Source organism: Chiloscyllium punctatum, chromosome 50 (genome assembly GCF_047496795.1).
Source record: "Chiloscyllium punctatum isolate Juve2018m chromosome 50, sChiPun1.3, whole genome shotgun sequence".
NCBI lineage: Eukaryota > Metazoa > Chordata > Chondrichthyes > Orectolobiformes > Hemiscylliidae > Chiloscyllium > Chiloscyllium punctatum.
Window position 1 is genome coordinate 48,278,981 of NC_092788.1, and position 23,581 is coordinate 48,302,561.

At 43.4% G+C, this 23,581-nt stretch overlaps 1 non-coding gene across 1 annotated transcript; it reads right to left on the reverse strand.

The window, feature by feature from the left end:
* Positions 1 to 18,027: 18,027 nt before the first annotated feature.
* On the reverse strand, positions 18,028 to 18,109 carry trnas-gcu (transfer RNA serine (anticodon GCU)). The gene has a single exon. It is a non-coding gene; the product is annotated as a tRNA-Ser (tRNA).
* Positions 18,110 to 23,581: the final 5,472 nt, after the last annotated feature.

The following is a 23,581-nucleotide window of genomic DNA, read 5'->3' on the forward strand; positions in this document are numbered from 1 at the left end:
TCCTCCAGGCTTTGGGTGGTAACGATTTGGCAGTGGAGGAGGTCCAGGACCTATATGTTTTTGATGGGGTAGGAGGGGAAGTTGAAGTGTTCAGCCACGGGACGGTGAAGTTGGTGGGCGCGGGTGTCCCAGAGATGTTCTCTGAAATGATCTGCAAGAAGGTTTCCTGTCTCCCTGATGTAGAGGGGACCACACTGGGTGCAACGGATTCAGTAGATGACATTGTTAACTGTACCGGTGAATTTCTAATGGATGTGGAATGATGCCTTCGGGCCTTGGCGAAGGTGAGGGGAGTGGTGTGGGTGTCAGTTTCACCCTTCCTATGGTGGAAGTTAAAGGTGCCAAGAGAGGGTTGTGGGCTGGTGGGATGATGTGTGGAGGGAATTGTCTTTACGGAATGATGGCAGGGCTGGGTAGTGAAATATATCTCCGGTGGTGGTGTCTGTTTGGAGGTGGCATCAGTGGCAGAATATGATGCGTTTATGCGGAGTTTGATGGGGTGTAAGGTGAGCACCAGGTGGTTCTGTCCTTGTTGCGTTGAGAGGCGTGGCTTCAAGGGTGGTGGTGTGTGAAATGGATGTGATGAACTCGAGGGCGCTGTCAACCACGTGGGAAAGCAATTTGTGATCGTGGAAGAAGGAGACCAACTGGCTCTTTCTGAGGTGAAATTGGTCATCCTGGGAACAGCTGTGCTGGAGGTGGAGGAATTGGGATTAAGAATGGCGTACTTACACGAGATAGGGTTGGAGGAGATGTTGTCTAGATACCATCTACCACCACTCTCTGACTTCGACCGGTTAGCCAGTTTTCTATCCAATTGGCCAAATATCCCTTTATCCCATGCCTCCTGACTTTCCGAATAAGCCTACCATGGGGAACCTTATCAAATGCCTTACTAAAATCCATGTGCACTACATCCACTGCTCTACCCTCATCCACATTCTTGGTCACCTCCTCGAAGAATTCAATAATACTTGTAAGGCAAGACCTACCCTTCAGAAATCCGTGCTGGCTGTCCCTAATCAAGCAGTGTCTTTCCAGATACTCATAAATACTATCCCTCAATACCCTTTCCATTACTTTGCCTACCACAGAAGTAAGACTACCTGGCCTGTAATTCCCGGGGTTATCCCTATTCCCTTTTTTGAACAGGGGCACAACATTCGTTACTCTCCAGTCCCCTGGTACCACTCCCGTTGACAGTGAAGACGAGAAGATCATTGCCAACGGTACTGCAATTTCCTCTCTTGCTTCCCACATAATCCTAGGATATATCCCGTCAGGCCCGGGGGACTTGTCTATCCTCAAGTTGTTCAAAATGTCCAACACATCTTCCTTCCTAACAAGTATCTCTTCTAGCTTACCAGTCCGTTTCACACTCTCCTCTTCAGCAATACGGTCCCTCTCGTTCGTAAATACTGAAGAGAAGTACTTGTTCAAGACCTCTCCTATCTCTTCCGACTCAATACACAATCTCCCACTACTGTCCTTGATCGGACCTACCCTCGTTCTCGTCATTCTCAGGTTTCTCACATACGCATAAAATGCCTTGGGGTGATCCTTGATCCTATCCGCCAAGGATTTTTCATGCCCTCTCTTAGATCTCCTCATCCCTTTCTTCAGTACCCTTCTGGCTATCCTGTATCCCTCCACTGCTCTGTTTGAATCCTGCATCCTCAACCTTACGTAAGCCTCCTTCTTCGTCTTTACTAGACATTCAACCTCCCTCGTCAAACAAGGCTCCCTCACACGACCATTTCTTTCCTGCCTGATAGGTACATACATATCAAGGACACGTCGTATCTGCTCCTTGAAAACGTTCCACATTTCCACCACATCCTTCCCTGACAGCCTATGCTCCCAACTTATGCTCCTCAAATCCTGTCTTACAGCATCGTAATTTCCCTTCCCCCATTTTGTAAAATCTACCTTGTTGTGCGCAGCTATCTCTCTCCATAACCAAGGTGAAAGTTACAGAATTGTGGTCACCATCACCAAAATGTTCACCCACTAACAAGCCCATCACTTGTCACGGTTCATTATGGAGTACCAAATCCAATATGGCCTCCCCTCTGGTTGGACAATCTACATACTGAGTTAGAAAAGCTTCCTGGACACACTGCACAAACACCGCCCCATCCAATCTACTTGATCTAAAGAGCTTCCAATCAATATTTGGGAAGTTGAAGTCGCCCATGACTACAACCCTGTGGCTTCTGCACCTTTCCAAAATCTGTTTCCCAATCTGTTTCTCCACATCTCTGCTGCTATTGGGGTGCCTATAGTTAACACCCAACAAGGTGACTGCACCTTTCCTATTTCTGACTTCAGCCCATACTACCTCCGAAGGCAGATCCCACTCAAACTTATACCATTTCTAATTAGCAATGCCACCCCCATTCCTTTTTTACCACCCTCCCTAATCTTTCTGAAACATCTGTAACCAGGAACCTCCAACAGCCATTCCTGTCCCTCATCTGTCCACGTTTCCATGATGACCACAACATCGTAGTCCCAGGTACCGATCCACGCCTTAAGTTCACCCACCTTATTTCTGATACTCCTTGCGTTGAAGTATACGCACTTGAGCCCCTCTCTGTGTCCGCAAGTATTCCCTGTCAGTGTTACCTTCACCACAGCCTCCCTACAGTCTTGGACATCCTGACACACAGCTAGCTTACTTGCTGGACTACAAGTCCGGATCCCATCCACCTGCCAAATTAGTTTAAACCCCCCCGAAGAGTGCTAGCAAACCTACCCCCCCTAGGATATTGGTGCCCTTCTGGTTCAGTTGCAACCCGTCCTGTTTGTACAGGTTCCAACCTCCCCAGAATGCAGTCCAATTGTCCAAATACCTGCAGCCCTCCCTCCTACACCATCCTTGCAGCTACGTGTTCAACTGCACTCTCTCCCTTTTCCTTGCCTCACTGTCACGTGGCACTGGCAACAACCCAGAGATTACGACTCTGTCTAATTGATGTTAGGACGTTTTACTACATAAGTTGTATGATTGTTGAATGACAGAGGTATCAATTGTCATGTTTAGTCAAAAAAAACTATAATTAAGAGATACATTGGCACAGCTCATATTTCTGTCTCCCTTTTTCTCTCTTCCCCTCCTGCCTTCCCCCCATTCTTCTTTATATCTGATGCCTTGTTTTGCCTCTCCACAATCGGACAATATTTTCCTTAATAACATGAAGCCAACACCTCACCAACATATCCTCTCAGCCAAATTCATCCATTTCATTTGAGAGATTTGAGTCAGTACAGACAGATTTTCTCAAAAATCTGTCTGAGTATTGTATGGTCTGGAAATACTTGATAGGAATGAGGCTGCAAGACTTTACTGTGATAGCGTTTTAATTGTAACCCAGCAGTATTATTCTTGGCTGAGGAATGTTTAATGGTTCAGTGTAATGCATATTTAGTAGATAATTAACCTTTACTGCACATCTCACGGAATGTTTAATATTGTAGAGGGTGATTTATTCTGTAACGACTCTGTGTTGTACCTACGCTGGGAGCTTTTTTTTTAGGGAATCCTGTATGCAGCTCTTCACCTTGTCTAAACCAAAATGTATTTGACATGATTGCATTGGACAGCGCAATATAGAGGGAGATTTACCCAGTACATTACATGAGCTGTACAATCACGGAAAACATATGACGTTGCCATGTAAAGGGGCTTGGACTCCTACCCACTGTCTTTCTGATTTTGAAATGCTTGATACCAGAATAAAAAGGGAAAAACACTATGCATCGAAACTTTGTTATACAATTAGATTATCATCTACAGGCACAGACATACATACACACATACGCAAATCATCTATGAACAACCCTTGCAGTGTTTAATGGTTGAGTGCTGAGACAGCTTTAATATGCAATGTGTGTATTCCATGCAACACATGCCGACAGTGTGCTTGATATGGTAGTTTAAATGTAGTTTTGTTCTGTCTTTAACCTTTTCTGTGACAACTCTGGTTGTGTTTGACAAATATTCAACAGAACGGGAGGACTATAAATGTAGTCACTGCATTAGAGACAGAGTGCAATGCCATGAAACAGGGAGAAAGGCGATCCCTGTCTTTTTTCATGATGAGGAGGGATTGAAGCAGCTGGGCTTCAAACATGAAATGGAGGTTAATTTAACTGAAGCCTATATAATTCTGAAAAGACTAACTTAGAGCAAAGGTCAATGATAGGGAACCAGAAGCAGCTTGCTCAGCCAATGGAGTTTGGTCTTCCAAACAATGACATCATGGCTGAACTGATAATCCTCAGCTCCACCTTTCAGGGTTTTAACTGTAAGCATTGATTCAATTACCAAATCAAAATCTGCCCATTTCAGCCTTCAAAATACTGAATGACCCAACCTCTACAGTCTTCTGTGGTAAAGAATTCCACAAATTCTCTACATTCTGGGAGACAAAATTCTGTTCTGCCCGAAATTTGTGATCTCTAATTCAGAGATTCTACTCACTGGTCCGAAACTCTCCCACAAGGGGAAACAACATTTCTGCATTTACACTATCAAGTTTCCTGAAAATAATAGATGTTTCAGAATGTTGCCACTGAATCTTTTGTTTTGCAATGAATATAGGCCCAAACGACTCAATCTCTACTCTCAAGACAGTCCCTCCAACTTCAGGATTAGTCGACTAAACATCATGTGGATTGTCTCACATCCCAGTGTACCTTTTGTTTGTGATATGAGACCCAAGAACAGGTCACAGTATTCCAGCTGTGGTAAAAATAGAGCTTCTTTTCAGTTTTAACAAACATTATGGGCATACAGATATCCAGCACAGAAACAGACCCTTCGCTCCAACTGCACTGAACAGATATCTCCCAATCTGACAGAGTAGCATTTGCCAGAATTTCGGCCAATCTTCCTCTAAATGTTACCTGTTCATACACCCATCCAGGTGCCTATTAAATGCAGTAATTGAACCAGCCTCGACCACTACCGCTGGCAGCTTTTCCATACACACATGTGAAAAGATTACCCATCAGGTTCTTTTCAAATGTTTCTCTTCTCACCTTAATCCGCTGTCTTCTTGTTTTGGACTCTCCCACTTGAGGAAAAAGGTCTTGGCTATTCACCATATCAATGCCCTGCCTGATTTTATAAGTCTTGTTCAGGCCACTCCTCAGCCTCCTTTCCTCTCACTGCAGGGAAAAGAAAAGCCACAGACTATTCAGCTTCACCTTATACCTTAAACACTCCAGTTCCAGCATCATTCTTGGAAATCTTTTCTACATCCTCTAAAGTTTCACAAAATCCTTGATAGAAATGATCAGACAGATTTGTCTGTAGTAATTCTAAATGTGGCATCATAAATGTTCTGTACAGCTGAAACATGACATCTCGACTCCTCCACATAATATTATGACCAATGAATGAAAGCATGCCAAACACCTTCTTCCCCACCCTGTCTCCCTACAACTCCACTTTCAAGGAATGATGCATCTGCACCCTTTGGTTTCTTTGCTCAGCAAAACTCCCCAATGCCCAGCCATTAATTGTATAAGTCCTGCCCTGGTTTGCCTTACAAAAATGCAACACCTCACATTTATTTTATAAAGCATGGGTTCATGAAAGACAGGTCATGTCTAACTGATTTATTGGAATTCTTTGAGGTCATAATAAGTGTGGTAGACAATGGGGAACTGGTGAACGTGGTGTATCTGGATTTCCAAAAGGCATTCAGCAAGGTGCTCCACAAAAGGCTGCTGCATAAGATAAAGATGCACAGTGCTACAGGCAATGCATTAGCATGGACAGAAGATTGATTAACTAACAGAATGGAAAAATTGGGCAAAGATTGGAGATAAATGGGTGCTTGTAATGATGTGTCTCAGGGCTAGTGATGTGTCTCAGGGATCAGTGCTGAGACTGCAATTGGTTACAATTGTTGGGACTGCAATTGTTTACAATTCAGATAGATTGCTTTGAGTTAGAGACCAAGTGCAGTGTGATGTAGTTCACAGAAGCTACTTAAATGAGTGATAGGGCAAAGTGTGCAGAAGGATATGGACAGGCTAAGTGAGTGGGCAAGGGTCTGGCAGATGGAGTACAATGTTAGTAAACACGAGATCCTCCATTTTGATAGGAATAATAACAAAGTGGTCGACCTTAAAATGGTGAAAAGTTACAGAATGCTGCTGTGCAGGGGGACCTGGGTGTTCTTGTGCATGAAACACAAAAGTATAGTTTGCAAATCCAGTAGCTAATTAGGATGACAAATGGAATAATGTCCTTCATTGCCATTGGATAGAGTTTAAAATTAGGACTTTCTGCTGCAGCTGTATAGGGCGCTGGTGTGGCCATGCCTGGAGTACTCTGTACACTTTTCATTGCCTGACATGAGATGGTACTGGGGGTGGGATTTGCTGAGGAGGTTGACTGTGTTGATTCTGGATATGAGGGGGTTGGTTTATGAGGAGAGATTAAGCAGACTGGGATTATACTCATTGGAATTTAGAAGAATGGGGAAGGGGGGTTGTAAAATTATAAATGGGATAGATAAAACAGAAGCAGGGATGCTGTTTCCACTGATGGGTGAAATCAGAACTACAGTGCAAGCCTCAAAATTAGGACAGCAGATTTAGGACTGAGTTGGGGATGAACGTCTTCACCCAAAGGGTTGTGAATCTCTGGAATCCCCGGCCTAGTGAAGCAGCTGAGTAAAACCTGTTGAATGTTTTAAAGATGAAGATAGATTTGTGAACAGTAAAGGAATGAAGGGTTATAGTGAGCGGGTGGGTAAGTGGAGTCTCAGTCCATTGAAAGATGATCCATGACGCTATTGAAAGGCAGAGCTGACTTATGGAGTCAGATGGCCTACTCCTGGTCGTATTTCTTATGTTCGGATGTTGTTATGTTCTAACAGGCCTCCAATCCAAAACTTAATGCTCTGACTACTAAATAAAAACTGAAAGAACTGTGGATGCCGTGTATCAGAAACAAAAGCAGAAACTGCTGGAAATGCTCAGAAGGTCTGGCAGCATCTCTGGCGTGAAAGGCTCACCAGATTATGGTTCCCTGGCTTTTCCATACAATTTTCTTCAATAATGCTGCCACATTAGTCACTCTCCAGTCTTCTGGCATCTCATCTATGATTATCAACGATACAAATATCTCAGCAAGGGGTCCAGGAATCTCTTCTCTAGCTTCCCACAAAGTTCTGGGAATACCCATTCAGTTCTCCAGTATTTATTTCCATTTTTCTACGTTAAGACCTCCAACACCTCCTTTTCTCTAAGATGAACTCATTTTAAGACCACATTATTTATTTCCCAAGTTTCTTAGCTTCCATGCTCCTGTCTACTGTAAATATTGATACAAAATATTTGCTTAGTGTCTCAGCCATCCCCTGTGGTTCCATGCATGGAAAGCCATGTTGATCTTTAAGGGCTGTATTCTCTCCTTAGTTATTCTCTTTACCTTAAAATGATTTTAGAATCTTTTCGGATTCTCCTTAATTCTATTTGCCAAAGCAATTTTATGTCCCCTTTTTTCCCTCATGATTTCCTGTTTAAGTATACTCCGTCTGTCCTTATACCCTTCCCAGGATTCACTCAATCCCAACTGTCTATATTTGATGAATGCCCCTTCTTTTTCTGGACAGGAATTGCAACTTCCCTCATCATTGACCTTTTCCCATGCCTTGCCCTTCACACAAACAGAGACACACCATCACTGAACTCCCATTGTCTCATTCTTAAAGGCCTCCGACTTGTCAGCCGTCCCTTTACCTGTGAATAACCTCCCCCAACTAACTTCTCAAAGTCTAATACCATCGAAACTGGCCACACTCCAATTTGAAACATTCATTTTTAAATCAATTCTATCCTTTCTCCTATCCATTATTATTAAACCAATAGAATTATGATCACTTTCCCTGAAGTGTGCCCCTATGGACACCTCAGTCATTTGCCCTGCCTTGGTTCCCAACAGAAGATCAAGTATTGCGAACTGTCTTGTAGGTGCATCCACATATTGAATAACAAAGTTTTCTTGTTCACGCTTAACCAATTTCTCCACATTCCAAAATCTTAACACTATACCAAACTCTGTTTGGAAAGTTAGAATTCCCTACCATCATCCATTTTTCTGACAGATAGCAGATACCTCCTTTCATATTCACTTGTGAATTCCCCACTGACTGTTAGGCCCATTTTACAATCCCAGCTGGGTGATCAACTCTTTCTTATTTTTAAGTTTCATCCATATAACTTCACTAGGCAGCCTCCAAGAAATATCCTCTGTGCATCCAGCTGTAATGTTCTGTATAACCAAAAACACAACATCACCCCCTCTCTTGCTCCTCTGTCGATACATTCTATAGCATCTATATCCTGGAACATTAAGCTGCCAGTCCTGTTCATCCCTGAGCCACATTTCTGTAATGGTAATGATATCCTTGTCCCACATTCCCATCTATGCCCTTTGTTCATCTGTCTCACATGTCAGGCCTCTTGCATTGAAGCAAATGCAGTTTAGCAGCCTTACCGCACTCTTGCCAACCTGTAGTCTGCCTTGACTGCTAGAATTGCTCACCACAACTCACCTCAAAAATTTCTCTTTCCCCACCAACCTCCCCCACCCCCCCCCCCCCCACCCCCGCCTTACTAGTTTAAAACCTTCAGCATACTGCTAGCAAATTTCCCCACAAGAATATCGGTCCCCTTCCAATTCAGATCCCTCTTATACAGGTCATTTCTATCCCTGAAGAGATCCCAATGATTGAAAATGGGAATCCTAACCCCTGCAGCAGCTCCTCAGCCACACATTAGCTGCTCTATCCGACTGTTCCTAATCTCGATATTCCATTAGTTTTTAAACAAACCCCAACATGACATTTGCCATCTTTATTGACAGTTGAAATTAAAAGCTAACTTTTTGTGGTTCGGAGATGCGGACTCTCTGTCGATTTCTGAATTCAATCTCTATCTTGCCTGTTAAAATGCATAACTTCACTGTTTATGTCTGTTCTCATTTTTTTCATACACATTACATTATTATACAAAGCTCATTGTTCACTCTCTTGTCCTATCTGTATCCTTCTGCAAACTTACTTTTGTCTAATACACACCACTTGCCTGCGCTCCAATTTTTGAGTCATTCTCAAATTTGTCTACTATATATTCACTTTCTTCATCTAAGTCATCAAAGTATTTTGCAAATTTTTGTGTCCCCAGAACAGATTTATGTGGTAATCCACAGATTAACATACTCGAAAATAAAACTCTTGATCAAACTTTTCTGATTGGGATTTCAAAAATCCTCTCTGCATGTCAATACAGTACCTCCAAATTCAGGGCTCCTATCTTATTCAGTAATCTAATGCATGGGTGCTATCAAACACCTTCAGAAAATCAAAACATATTACAATCACGGTTTCCTCCATTTTCTCAAGTATTTCAATACTTTTATCAGGCAAGATTTAGATTTTGCAAAGTCATTCTCAGTGTACTGCTGTAAAATCTTTTTTTTTAGACTCCACCATTTTCTTCAATAAATGATGTTAAACTAAGTAGCTTCAGTCAATCTTTTTTGTGCCTTAACTTTTTTTGAGTGAAGGTGTTGGGTGAAGGATCTACTATCAGCCCTCACTTGCACCTGCTGGAGAAGCACTGTCATTACATCTACTGTGAAAATCTCAACAAAATGTATCTGATGTTCATTTAATGAGAATGCAATTCCACATGTTCTAGCTCATCACCTTCTGCTGGTGGTCCCAGATTTTACGAAGCAACTCATTGAAAGTCGACACGGCTAATTAGCATCAAACCAAGATCAATATTTGAGCAAAGATATCTCAATTCCTGGTCACATATTTTTGTTCATCTCTATTTAGGACATTAGCTTCGACAATGTGGAGACTGTGTGGGTGGAGCTGTGAAATACCAAGGGACAAAAACATTAGTGGGTGTCATACACAGACCCCCAGAATGCAGTGGTCATGTTGGAACAGCATTAGACAGGAAATTAACCAAGCATGTGATATGGAGACATCGGTGATCATGGGTGCTTTTAATCTGCATCTAGATTGGACAAATCACAAAGCCACAATGTCTAACAGGGAGAATTCCTGGAGTACATACGGGATGGTTTTCTTAACCAACATGCGGATGAACCAACTAGAGAGCAGGCCATGTTAGACTGGGTACTGTGTAATGCGAAGGGAATCATTGCCAATCTATCTGCGTGAGACTTCTTGGGGATGATACAACTTTTTATCAAGATGGAGAGTGAGCCAGCTGATTTGGAGACTAGGGTGCTGAATTTTAGTGAAGGAAACCATGAAGATATATAAGGTATGAGTTGGCGTTGATTGATTAGTGGAAGTTGCTTAAAGCTGTGACAGTAGATAGGCATTGGCAAATATTCAAGGAAATTATGGGAGAACTGCAACAACTATTTATTCCTGTCTGTTACAAAAGCAAAATGAGTAACAGGGCCTATCCTTGGCTTATAAACGAAATTAGATAGTATCCAATTGAAGGAAGAAGCATAGATGTTGGCCAAGAAAAATAATAGGTCTGATGTTTGAGAGCAGTTTCGAATTCAGCAAAAAAGGACCAAGGGGTTGATGAAGATGGGGAAAACACAGTACAAAAGAAAGCACGCTTACAGGGAACATGACGACTGACACTACAAGGCTCTACAGTACGTGAAGAGAAAGAGATTGGTGAAGACAAATTTAGGTCCCTACAGATAGAAATGGGGAAATGTATAACAAAGGACAAGGAAACAACTGAGTAACTGAATACATACTTATTCTGTCTTCACAAAAAAAGGACAGTTGTGCAGGAGGTTGGTGAGGCTGTAGTTGGAGCATGTGTTCAGTATTGGTCACCTTGCCCGGGGAAGGATATTATGAAACTGGAAAGTGTGCAGAAAATTTATAAAGATGTTGCGAGGACTCAAAGATCTGAGTTATAAGGAGAGGCTGAACAAGATAGAACTGCTTTTCTCGGGAGTCTAGGAGACTGTGAGGGGATCTTAGAGAAGTATACAAAATCATGAGAGGCATACACTCAGTCTTTTTTGCCAGGGTTGGGAAATCGAGGATTAGATGGCATTAGTTTAAGGTTAGAGGGGGAACGTATAAACGGGAAACTGAGGGGCAATTTGTTTATACAGAGGCTGCTGTAGGCAATGATCTATCAGCGGAAGAGGTTGAGGTGGGTACGTGAACAACATTTAAAGCAATTTTGACAAATACATGAATAGGAAAGGGTTAGAAGGATGTGGACCAAATGCAGGGAAATGGGGCTAGCATGGGTGGACATTTTGGTCAGTATGGACCAGTTTGGGCCACACGACCTGTCTCTGTGTTGTAGGACTCTCTGACTCGAAGATAGAAATCAGGTACCAGAAATCCTGGAGATCGCAAGATTTAGTGAGAGGGAAGAACTGAGGGAGGTCAATATTAGTAGAGAAATGGTGCTGGGAAATTGAGGGGATTGAACCCGATAAATCCTCAGGGCCTGATAAATCTACATCCCAGAGTACTTAAGGAAATGGTTCTGGAAATAGTGGATGCTTTGGTTGTCAGGATTCTTTTGATTTTGGTACAGTCCTTGCAGATTGGAGGGCAGCTACTGCCACTCCAACACTCAGAAAGAGAGATACAGAGAAAGGGATTTCTAGACTAGTAAGCTTCAGATCAGCAGTGGGGAAAATTCTCAAATACTTTATCCTTTATGGCAGAGCATTGAGAAATCCGTGGCAAAATCAAACAAAGTCAGCATGGTGTTATGGAGGGAAAATAATGCTTAACAAATCTATTGGAATTCTGTGAAGATGTAACTGTCAGGGTTGACAAAGGGGAACTGGTCAATATGGTATATTTGTACTTTTAGAAAGCGTTTGACAATTCCCCATTTAAGAGGTCACTGTACAGGATTAAAGCACATGGGATTGGGGTAAGTGACTGAGATAAATAGAAAACTGATTGGCAGAGAAGAAACAGAGGAGGGCTGAAGGGGCCCATGTAAAATAGGCAGAAAGTAACTAGTGGGATGCCACAGGGACTCTAGCGATTAACAATATATATTAATGATTTGGATGAAGGAATAAAATGCAACATCTCAAGTTTTGCAGATGATACCAAGTTGGGTGGGAGGATGAACTGTGACGAGAATGCATAGATCCTATGGCATGATCTGGACAGATTGGGTGAGCGGGCCAATCAATGGCAGATGCAGTTTATTTGGATAAATATCATGTTATTCACTTTGGAAACAAAAGGAAGGTGGTGGATTACTACCTGACTGGCTGCAAATTGGGAGAGGGCAGTGTGCTGCAGGGCCCACATGTCCTTGTGCACCAGTCGCTGAAGGTACGCATGCAGGTGCAGCAGGCAGTAAAGAAGGCAAATGCTATATTGACCTTCATTGAGAGATGTTTCGAGTACAGGAGCAGGGATGCATTGTTACATTTGTACAGGGCCTTGGTGAGGCCACACCTCAAACACTTTGTGCAGTTTTGGTCTCCTTTTCTGAGGAAGGAATCTCTTGCTCTGGAGGGAGTACAGCGAAGTGACTGATTCCGAGGATGGTGGAACTAACGTATGAGGACAGGTTGTCTAGCTTAGGATTGTTTTCGCTGGAGTTTAAACGAATGAGAGGGGACCTCATTCTAACAGGACGAGACAGGTTAGATACAGGGAGGATGCTCCTGATGGTGGGGGTGACACGAATCAGGGGACACAGACTGAGGATTCGGGTGGATCATGTAGGATGGAGATGAGGAGTCATTTCTTCACCTAAAGAGTGATGAGCCTGTGGAATTCATTACCACAGGAACTTGTTAATGCCAAAGCATTGAATGTATTGAAGACGCGGCTACATGTAGCATTTAGGGCAAATGGGTTCAAAGGTAATGGGGAGTAAACAGGTCGAGGCTATTGAGCTGGATGATGAGCCATGATTATGATGAATGGCAGAGCAGGCTCAAAGGGCTGAGTGGCCTTCTCCTGCTCCTACCTTCAATGTTTAAGAGGATATAGCCCTGAGCAAACCTTGGCATTATTAGTGCTTTCCCATTTACCTCAAAATATCACTCATCACCCCACATGAAAAATAATGTGGCGACGTAACCTCTCAAATTTCAATGACACAGCTCCTCCCAAGAGTCATGGTGTGATGGTTGAGGTGCAGCTTTGTTCATTCTTAACACAAGATGTCATTTTGTTCGGTGATTGTTATGTGTGTCTGTATTTCTGTGTGTGTGTGTGTGTGTGTGTGTGTGCATCTGTGCATATCCATGGCTGTGTGTCTGTGTGTGTGTGTGTGTGTGTGTGTGTGTGTGTGTGTGTGTGAGTGTGAGTATGTGTGTGTGTGTGTGTGTGTGTGTGTGATTGTGTGTGTGTGTGTGTGTGTGTGTGTGTGTGTGTGTGTGTGTGTGTGTCACGCACACGTGGATGTCTATTTCTGTGTCTGTGGCCATGTGAAGCACATCATATTTCCTTGAAACTAATTTCTTTGTCGGAGGCCACCAGCATGCTCCAGTTGCTGGAAGGTGCTCTGATGTATTTCAGATTGCGAGCCTCCATGCAATGTAACTTTCCTGCTTGACGAAGATACTAATTCATAACAGACAGCTTTCATCACCGATTTCTCACTAACACTTACAGAGTGTCATTTTATGTCTTTAGTTTTAGCATCTAAGGTGATGTCTGGTCACCCTGATAGCTCATGTCAAACCAATGGAAATCTTCCCATTCATTACTCTCAGCCAATGGGGACTCTCTCCATATATAGTCGATGTTCAGGGCTGTCATACCATTCTTCAGCATTCCTGAAGCGGACCCTTTGGTCCACCACTAGCTGCCTGGCTGTAGGAATCTCACCATGCAGGAAGTAAATTCACACGTCACATGTTTCCATTCTGTTTTACATGTCCAAGATACACTTGTTGGATGATTTAAGGATTCTCCATTTGAGAGGACACAGAATTCAAGATTTTGTCACGTCACCTCCAAATCTGAGCATTCCAACTGGGATACCCTCGCCCACATCTCAATTAAACCCAACAACCCCTGCAAGTCTCCATACAACAGCCTTTTCATTCCTCCCTCTGCATGTTCCAGGACCATAAAACTCCTTGCAAGTGCATCTGTACCTCTCACCTAACTTTAGACCAGACAAGACAACCGAGGGAAAAGGAGAAAGTGAGGACTGCAGCTCAGAGTCGCAAAGTGTGGCGCTGGAAAAGCACAGCAGGTCAGGAAATATATCCAAGGAGTAGGAGAGTCAACTTTTCGGGTAGAAGCCTTCCATGGAGTGTCCTGCCCGAAACACCAACTTCTCGGTCAGAAGTGAAGACTATTGTTGGGACAAGGTCTGCTGTTGGAATTGGGCAGTAAAAATCAATAGTTTAGTCATCATTCTAATAGAGCGCAATAATTCAACATACGTGTGTATGGATTATCTCATGTTCTAAATAAATACAATGAATATCACTGTTATGTGAATCATGAAAGAATTGGAAAACATTAACGGAGAGATAACAAGGTCATAAAGTCCCCAGTTGAAACAGGAGAAGAAATCAAAGAGTACAGAAAAGCAAGTTAAAGCAGAATTATCAGAGACCATATTTGATTGAATGGCTCAGACAATACAAGAACAGATGGAGAACAAATCGATATTTTTAGTTCAGAGAAATTGACTGAGTGACAACAGAAAGATGAAAACCTGAAGCAATTGCATTGAAAAGTATACACAGAAGAAGAATCTGAGTGCATTCCCAAATGTAACTAACTTTAAAATGATGTCTTGATGAGACAATCAGGCAGATGGGAAAGGGGAAAAATTCCTTACCAGTGCCTTATAGAAAGGAGGTGTGGCATTTAGCACATCAGCCACCTATGGGTCGTTGTGGGAGTGAGAAGAACTCACGCTAAAATACACAAACATTTTTACTGGCCTGTTCTACACTCACTGCCCACTGAACATTTCCACCACTGGAGCCATTGGTGGAATATCCGCATCATGAGAACCTAATATTATTTTTAGTCACCACCGAATCATTATTTCCAAAAGTCATTCTTTCTTAAACCTTATTTAGCATGTGCATACTGCAGACGATCCGAAGTAAGATAATGGTGCTAATTGATGTATGCTTAATAAAAATTGCATCTTATTTTTCATGTTGAGTAACTGCGACTTAGCAAGGACAATGTTGATCTTGAAATCACACTTTTATTCCAGGTGAGAGAATGTGGTTTGCATTATTTAAAATGAACTAGTTCACTGTGTAAAATGATAAAATGGATCTCAATTTCAAAACAAAATTGGTAACGTTGTCATCCATCTTGAAATGTGATGTCTTCTTCTTTCAACCAGACGGGTATTATAACGAAAAGTCTATTAATGATATGCGTATAAAGACACTTTAAATCGCAAGGTTTGTGAAGGTTTGTAGCTCAGGTTGAGATTTAGGGTGTGGGTTTGCTCGCTGAGCTGTAGGTTTGATATCCAGACATTTCATTACCTGGCTAGGTAACATCATCAGTGGCGACCTCCAAGTGAAGCAAAGATGTTGTCTCCTGCTTTCTATTTATATCTTTCTCCTGGATGGTGTTCCTTGGGTTTGTGCTGATGTCATTTCCTGTTCGTTTTCTGCGGGGTTGATAGATGGCATATGGATCTATGCGACTGTTTATGGCGTTGTGGTTGGAGTGCCAGGACTCTGGGAATTCTCTGGTATGTCTTTGCTTCGACTGTCCTAGGATCAGTGTGTTGCCTACGTCGAACCGGACTACCAAACATCCATACACCAGGAGCCCCCCTCAGACCCATAGTCTCATTACCAGGGACACCAACTTACAGACTGGCCAAAGAACTGCACGCAAGACTGAAATTCCTCATAGAAGAGTCACAGCACTCCATCGACTCCACCCACGAATTCCTAAAAATCATCAAAAATACCAAAATAGAGGAAGAGGAAGCAATGATCTCATTCGACATAACAGCACTGTTCACCTTCATCAACATCGACCTGGCGAAGGAAACACTTCCCACACTTTCAGAAGAGAACATCACACATAGCAACCACCATCAATCACATTACCAACGAAGACATCATGAAGCTTGTGGACCTGTGCCTCACCACCCACTTCACTTTCAACAACATAGTCTACAAACAAACCAACGGCACACCCATGGAATCTCCGCTATCAGGATTCATAGCAGAAGTGGTAATGCAAAGACGAGAACAAACAGCCCTGCCAACAATCAAACTAAAATCTGGGTCCGCTACGTAGATGACACCTTTGTCATCACAAAACGAAACAAGATAGAAGAGACATTTAACATCAACAACACCCTCACCGCATAAAGTTCACCAAGGAGGAAGACACCGACAGCAAACTCGCATTCCTGAACGTCACAGTAGAAAGAAAGGACAACGGAGAACTACAAACCTGCGTATACAGAAAACCGACAAACACTGACCAAATACTTAACTACACCAGCAACCATCCCAACACACACAAACAAAGCTATATCAGAACACTATTCGAACGAGCCAACACACACTGCAGCACAGACGAACTTCGGAAAACAGATGAGAAGAATAGATACTCAAAAAATACAGTCCGCAGATTCCTCAAGAACAAACCACGGCAAGCAGACCAATCACAGCCAGAAACTCTAACCACTTTCCAATACATGAAAGAAGTTTCAGAAATGACAGCCAGACTACTAGGACACCTCGGAATCCTAGTAGCACACAAACCCACCAACACTCTCAAACAAAAACTAACAAACTTAAAAGACCCAGTACGACCCATGGACAAAACGAATGTCATCGACAAAATTCCATGCAAGGACTGCGACGAACACTACGTTGGACAAACAGGAAGAAAGTTAGCCACCAGGATATACGAACACTAGCTAGCCACAAAAAGACACGACCTACTCTCCCTCGTAGCCCGACACACAGATTAAAAATACCACCATTTCGACTAGGACAACACTTCTATCCTGGGATAGGCTAAGCAAAGACATGCCAGAGAATTCCTAGAGACCTGGCACTCCAATCACAATGCCACAAACAAACACATTGATCTCGATGCCATCTATCAATCCTGCAGAAAACGAACAGGAAATGACATCACCACAAACCCCAGTAACCCCATCCAGGAGAAAGATATAAATAGAAAGCAGAGGACAACAGCTTCACTTCTCTTGGAGGTTACCACTGATTATGATGTTACCTAGCCAAGTAATGAAACGTCTGGATATCAAAGCTACAGTTCGGCGAGCAAACATAAACCCTACATTTTAAATCATGTTTTTATGTTTATGTTGCATGAATCTGCGGTTATTGATCCACAGTTTAGTTTCACTCACGATAGGAAACATGTTGATTTCTCCAGTTGTTCATAGTTCAATGTGATGCATCCAGTGTGTGCATAACGAGAGGGGGCTTACTTCCCACATCTTGAATTTATCTGTGCCTTATGTCCAGTATTCATCAACGGCGAGAGCAAGGGGCGAGGGCGAGACCAATGTGTAAGTCTGTCCGTGCTCATGCACGGTACCCACATCAGCAATTCACCACTGTGCATTTACAGCCAGTTCTCAGTTACCCTAATCCCACGCTCTGCCCCTTTTGAAATATCTCCATTATTTTGTGCTGTCTCACTGTGCTCTTCTCACCAGGATGACTTACTTCTACTCAACCTCCTCCAGATTTCATCAGACAAAACATTCATTAAGATTCCCTTTGCATAAACATTGACTTCGCAGCTCTCGTTATTTGATTTTCCTGGATGCCTTTCATACGAAAAAACGTTCACAGCAACTTGAAAAAGAAAAACGCCCTCCTTTTCATTATCCCAATGCAACCGACATTTCAATGCAGTTTAGTCAACAGGCTCAAACTATTCTTTGAGGCTCTGTAATAGCGACAATGCAGAGAAGCTGACCATTGGAGTTCCAGTTTTAATATGACAGCTGTGATCATCTGAAAACAGCACCATTGAAAGCTGTGGATGACAGCGACGAGAGCGGGATTCGAACCCACGCGTGCAGGGCTCAATGGATTAGCAGTCCATTGCCTTAACCACGCAGCCACCTCGTCGCCGGTGCAATGGAGGCTATGACCTTATGAATAATTGAATTGCGTAAATTATGCAGAGCAGCAGACATTTCTCGCTGGTATTGGTGAAATGATAAATAACACAGTATGGTTCCAAGACTATGGTCTGACCCCTGGGATGTGGGACAAGTGCACTCCCACAGTCACACGATGCACATAATGATCTGAACAAAAATGAGGAAATGAATATGTAACAAGGTCTGTTGAATTCGGAGAAGATTTGAAATCAACGGAATGAAGAACCCGAGACAGCAGAAGGTTTTCTTTCAATAAGGAGTTGGATAGAGCTCCTAAGGATAGTGGAATCAAGGGTTATGGGGATAAGGCAGGAAAAGGATAGAGATTTATGATGTTCAGCCATGATCATAATGAATGGTGGTGCTGGCTCGAAGGGCAGAATGGCCTACTCCTGCACCTGCTGTCTATTGTCTATTAAATTGCCTGTGAGGAATTGTTTTCCAGACTGGAGGAGAGTGCATAGTCCTCAATGACATTACACGGAACACCTAACTACCGCTCAGATGTTTTTGACACGCACTTGTGTACAGAACGGACAATTTCAAAATCCAAAATAAGGCTAAACTGACAATTGAAGTCAACAATACAAAAACCTTGACCTGTATCATTTTCCTGGGCCGTGCGACACCAAGTCACTGTAAGATCACAGCAACAGAGTGACCAAGTGTCAGAAGGAAAATGAGTGCAGTGCCAGAGCGCATACTGGGAGCAGCAGGTGACACACGGAGAAGGGCATTTCCCACAACAGGAACACTTCCCAAACAGCGGACTGCGGTGGAAGAATTCAGAGGGGGTTTACACTTTGAAATTTGATGCCAGACACACAATGGTGATCTGTCATTGAGTCTGTTAAAGATGAAGATTTTAAGATTTCTACAGATGCAAAACATAATAAAAAGCTCATGGGTTAGTGAAGGCAAAAGATGAAATTGTACATTTCATCAATCTATCCATCTTTACAATGAGTACCTCACCACTTTCCTCACTCGGGGACAGAACCACTGGTGAAGATGATCATATAATCCCCGTAACGAGACATGGAATCAGAGAAACTCGGTTTCCCAAACGTTAAGGTAAAACCAGGAATGTGGAGGGAAGCATTAATGTGTTGCTCCTGTGCTGCAGGTGACCAGTGCACGGTATCTCTGTTCCAGTATAGTGGGCTGTGCTGTGCCGAAATTTTAAGTTTTAGCCTCACATGGAGCACATTCATTTTATCGTCGTGTTGTCGGATACGGACAGAAGGAGATATTGAGCAAAGCCAAGTTTATGGGAAAATACCCGTGTTTGTGGATTGAGAAACAACCTTTTCTGGATAATGACTCCTTAATCAACAAACATACTGCAAGTATCTAAATCGCGAAGAGACATCTGTAGAGAGAGAGCCGAAGGTGATTTTTCAGCAGATGGATAGCGTTTCCCATGTGCACTACGTTAAATTCCGGGAAAATAGATGTTGAACTGGTTTCATGTTACACAGTTTACACATGTTTCACTGATGAATCAGTGAACATTCCCCACGTATCCTCGAAGGCAAGGATTTCCTATTCCATTTTCGGGGACCATTACAGCACTGAGTCCCCTGTGTGCGTTCATTAAAAACAAAACAGTTGCAGCAAGACTTTAAAACTAAGATTTTGCTATCTGCTTGCATTGGTTGTCCCAAACATTACATTCCATATTATGGTATGTTTGTGGATGAAAGCACTTTCTGAAACTTGAGCAATTGTACTTCAGTTTTGTCAAAAAATTATCATTCGCTGTTCTCTCTTTCTCTTTCAGTTTCCCGTTTTATATCCCGTATTTTATCAGTTTATCTTAAATTTTCAATAATTTCAATCAATCTCGCTCCTGATTACCAATCCGAGAGAATGCCACAATCTTGTCAATTTATATGCAGTCCAGCTACAGGCGCGGTGTCCAAGTTGAAAGGCATTGGTCACGTGAACCAAATAAAAGGAGTCGGCTGGTGGAATCTGGCCGTTCCATCACAGTCATATTTAAAACATTTCACGTAATCTTTAGCCAAAGCATATTGGCAGAAAATAAGAAAACAAAAATGAAAAAATTGCTGATGTTGAAAATCAAACAAAAACAGACGTTGCTGGAATATTTCAGGACGTCTGGCAGCTTCTGTGGAGTCACAGACCCAATGGATGTGAAACGTTAACTGTGATTCATCTGCACAGATGCTGCCAGCTCACCTGTGATTTTACAGCAATTTCTGTTTTTGTTTCAGATTGGCAGATTTTGTCGCAGTCCATGAGAACAGTGCTCATTAGAATCAAACAGACAGCATGGACCTGGGAGTGTGAAATGAGACAGTAATAATGAATGAGTGGAGAGTGTTGTACTGGAAAAGCACACTAGGTGAGGCAATTTGTGAGGAGCAGGAGAATGGACGATTTAGGCATTAGCCATTCATCAGGAATTAGGCTTGTGAGTCGGGCAGAGGAACAAAGCTGAAGCCAGGTGCCAACTCGCAGGCACCTCCTCCTACAGACCACGATCACAAACTCTCCTCCCCTCACCAAACCATCATCTCCCAGACCAACCACAATCTCATCACCTCTGGGCATCTCCCATCCACAACCTTCAACCTCATTGTCCGGGAACTGCGCACTCCACAATTCTACCTCCTTCCTAAGATTCACAAACCTGACTGCCCCAGTCGACCTATTGTCTCATCCTGCGCCTGTCCCATCCGAATCATCTCTTCCTGCATCGACACAATCCTGTCTTCCCAGTTCAGGAATTGCCCACTTACATTCGTGACACCTCTATGCACTTCACCTCCTCCAAGAATTTCGTTCCCCTGGCCCTCAATGCGTCATCTTCACCATGGACATCCAGTCACTGTACAAATCCATCTGCCATGACAGAAGTCTGCAAGCCTTCCATTTCTTCATCTCACACCATCCCAAACAGTACCTTTCCACCGATATCGTCATCCACCTGGCTGAACTGGTCCTCACAATCAACAACTTCTCTTTCCAATTCTCCCACTTCCTCCATTGACGCTGGTAGCCACGGGGACCCGCATATGACCTAGCTGTGAAACTGTCTGTTTGTCAGATATGCGGAACTGTCCAATTTCACAATTGCACAAGTACCATCCTCCACCTGTTCCTCCGCTACATTGATGAATGTTTGGGTTAACTTGGTGCTCCAACGATGAGGTTGAATAGCTCACTAACTATACCAACACCTTCCACTCCGACCTCAAATTTACCAGATCATCTTGGCGACTTCCCCCACCTCCCTGGACCTCTGCATCACCGACTCCGGCGACTGACTAATTACAGACATGTAATACAATCCCACCGACTCCCACAGGTATCTAGACTAAATCTCCTCCAACCCTATCTCGTGTCAGAACGCCATTCTTTATTCCGAATTCCTCCATCTCCAGCACATCTGTTCCCAGGATGACCAATTTCACCTCAGAAAGAGCAAGTTGGTCTCCTTCTTCCACGATCACAAATTCCTTTCCCACGTGGTTGACAGCCCCCTCGAGTTCATCACCTCCATTTCACACACCACCACCCTTGAAGCCACGCCTCTCAACGCAACAAGGACAGAACCACCTGGTGCTCATCTTACACCCCATCAAACTCCGCATAAACGCGTCATATTCTGCCACTGATGCCACCTCCAAACAGACACCACAACCAGAGATATATTTCGCTGCCCAGCCCTGCCAACATTCCGTAAAGACCATTCCCTCAATGACCCCCTCTTCAGGTCCACACATCCCCCCACCAGCCCACAACCCTCTCCTGGCACCTTTCACTGCCACCAAAGGAAGGGTGAAACTAGCACCCACACCACTCCCCTCACCTCAGCCAAGGCCCGAAGGCATTATTCCACACCCATTACAAATTCACCTGTACAGCTGCCAATGTCATCTACTGAATCCGTTGGGCCCAGTGTGGTCTCCTCTATACCAGGGAGACAGGATACCATCTTGCACATCATTTCAGAGAACATCTCTGGGACACCCGCACCCACCAACTTCACCGTCCCGTGGCTGAACACTTCAACTCCCCCTCCTACCCAATCAAAGACATACAGGTCCTGGACCTCCTCCACTGTCAAACCGTTACCACCCAACGCCTGGAGGAGGAAAACTACACCTGCCGGCTTGGGACCCTAACACCACACGGGATAAATGCGAATTTAAACAGTTACCTCATTTCTCCTCCCCCAAGCCCAAGCCTTCAACTCTCCACTGCCCTCTCGACCCATTCCATCACTGATATTTCTGACCTATTATCTTCTCCCTCCTATTCATCCATCTATTGATTTCCAGCTATTTCCCCTGAACCCCACACCATTTCCATTTATGTCTCAGCCCGACTCACAAGCTTTATTCCTGATGAAGGGCATAAGCCTGAAACCTGAATTCTCCTGCTCCTCGGATGTTACCTGATCTGCTGTGCTTTTCCAGCGTCACACTACCATCTCTGATCTCCAGCATCCGCAGTCCTAACTTTATCCTTGAAATTATCAATGACCTTATTGAGAATATATCCCTCGATTGCAGTGATCACAGTGTGACTGAGTTTTCCATTTATTTTGGGTGAGAGCAGGCTGGATCTGAGACGAGCACTTAACATCTAAACAACGGGAATGGTATCAGTTAGCGAAGTTAGGGCGGGCTGAAATGAAGTGGAAAATTCTGTCAGAAGATGGATCAATACAACTGCATCACATCACCCAGACTGTAAAAGACACATAGAAGGAGAAAATCAACTTCAGTGAAGGCACAATGACAGGTAAAGTGGAAAGGAGACAATACAACACACTGAGGTGCAGTGGAATTATTTATGTGAAATGATTCGATATATAAACTACACCTTTACACATGCACTGCCCTCACATTGGAAAAAGGAATTTCCTGCAGTGTTACGGCGATATTTGCCTGTGACATCACATTGTTGAGAGACACTGACATAGTTTCTTCTGTAGTAGCATGGCCGAGTAAAAGCATGATCGTCCCATCAACCAGAAATCAATACTTCAAAGCTCTCCTCTGTGCTGTACAACTTTGTTGCTGCTCCTGTCGTCAGAACTCAATCACTTCACTGTGTATCTTCTTCTGCTTCCTGCTTCACGGAAACACTTGAAACGTGATCAAATCACGAGTGTTTCCACTTTCACCAATCTTTTGCAACTCCCGAGTTGTCACAGGTACGAGTGACCGCTTGGCGTTCTCGAGCGCTCTCACTCTGGTATGATCTGAATGATAAAGTGGACTGTGTCTGATCTGCAGGATGTTCCCACTGGGACGGTGCTGTTTATCCCATCCTTGGTGACTGAGCTGTCTCTATTGGCAGAGTATTCAGCATTTCCCTCCACTTGCAGGCATTATGACGGGATATAAGTGCTAATATGCTCTGAAGCTTCCTCTCACGGGCACAGCCAGGTGCAAGA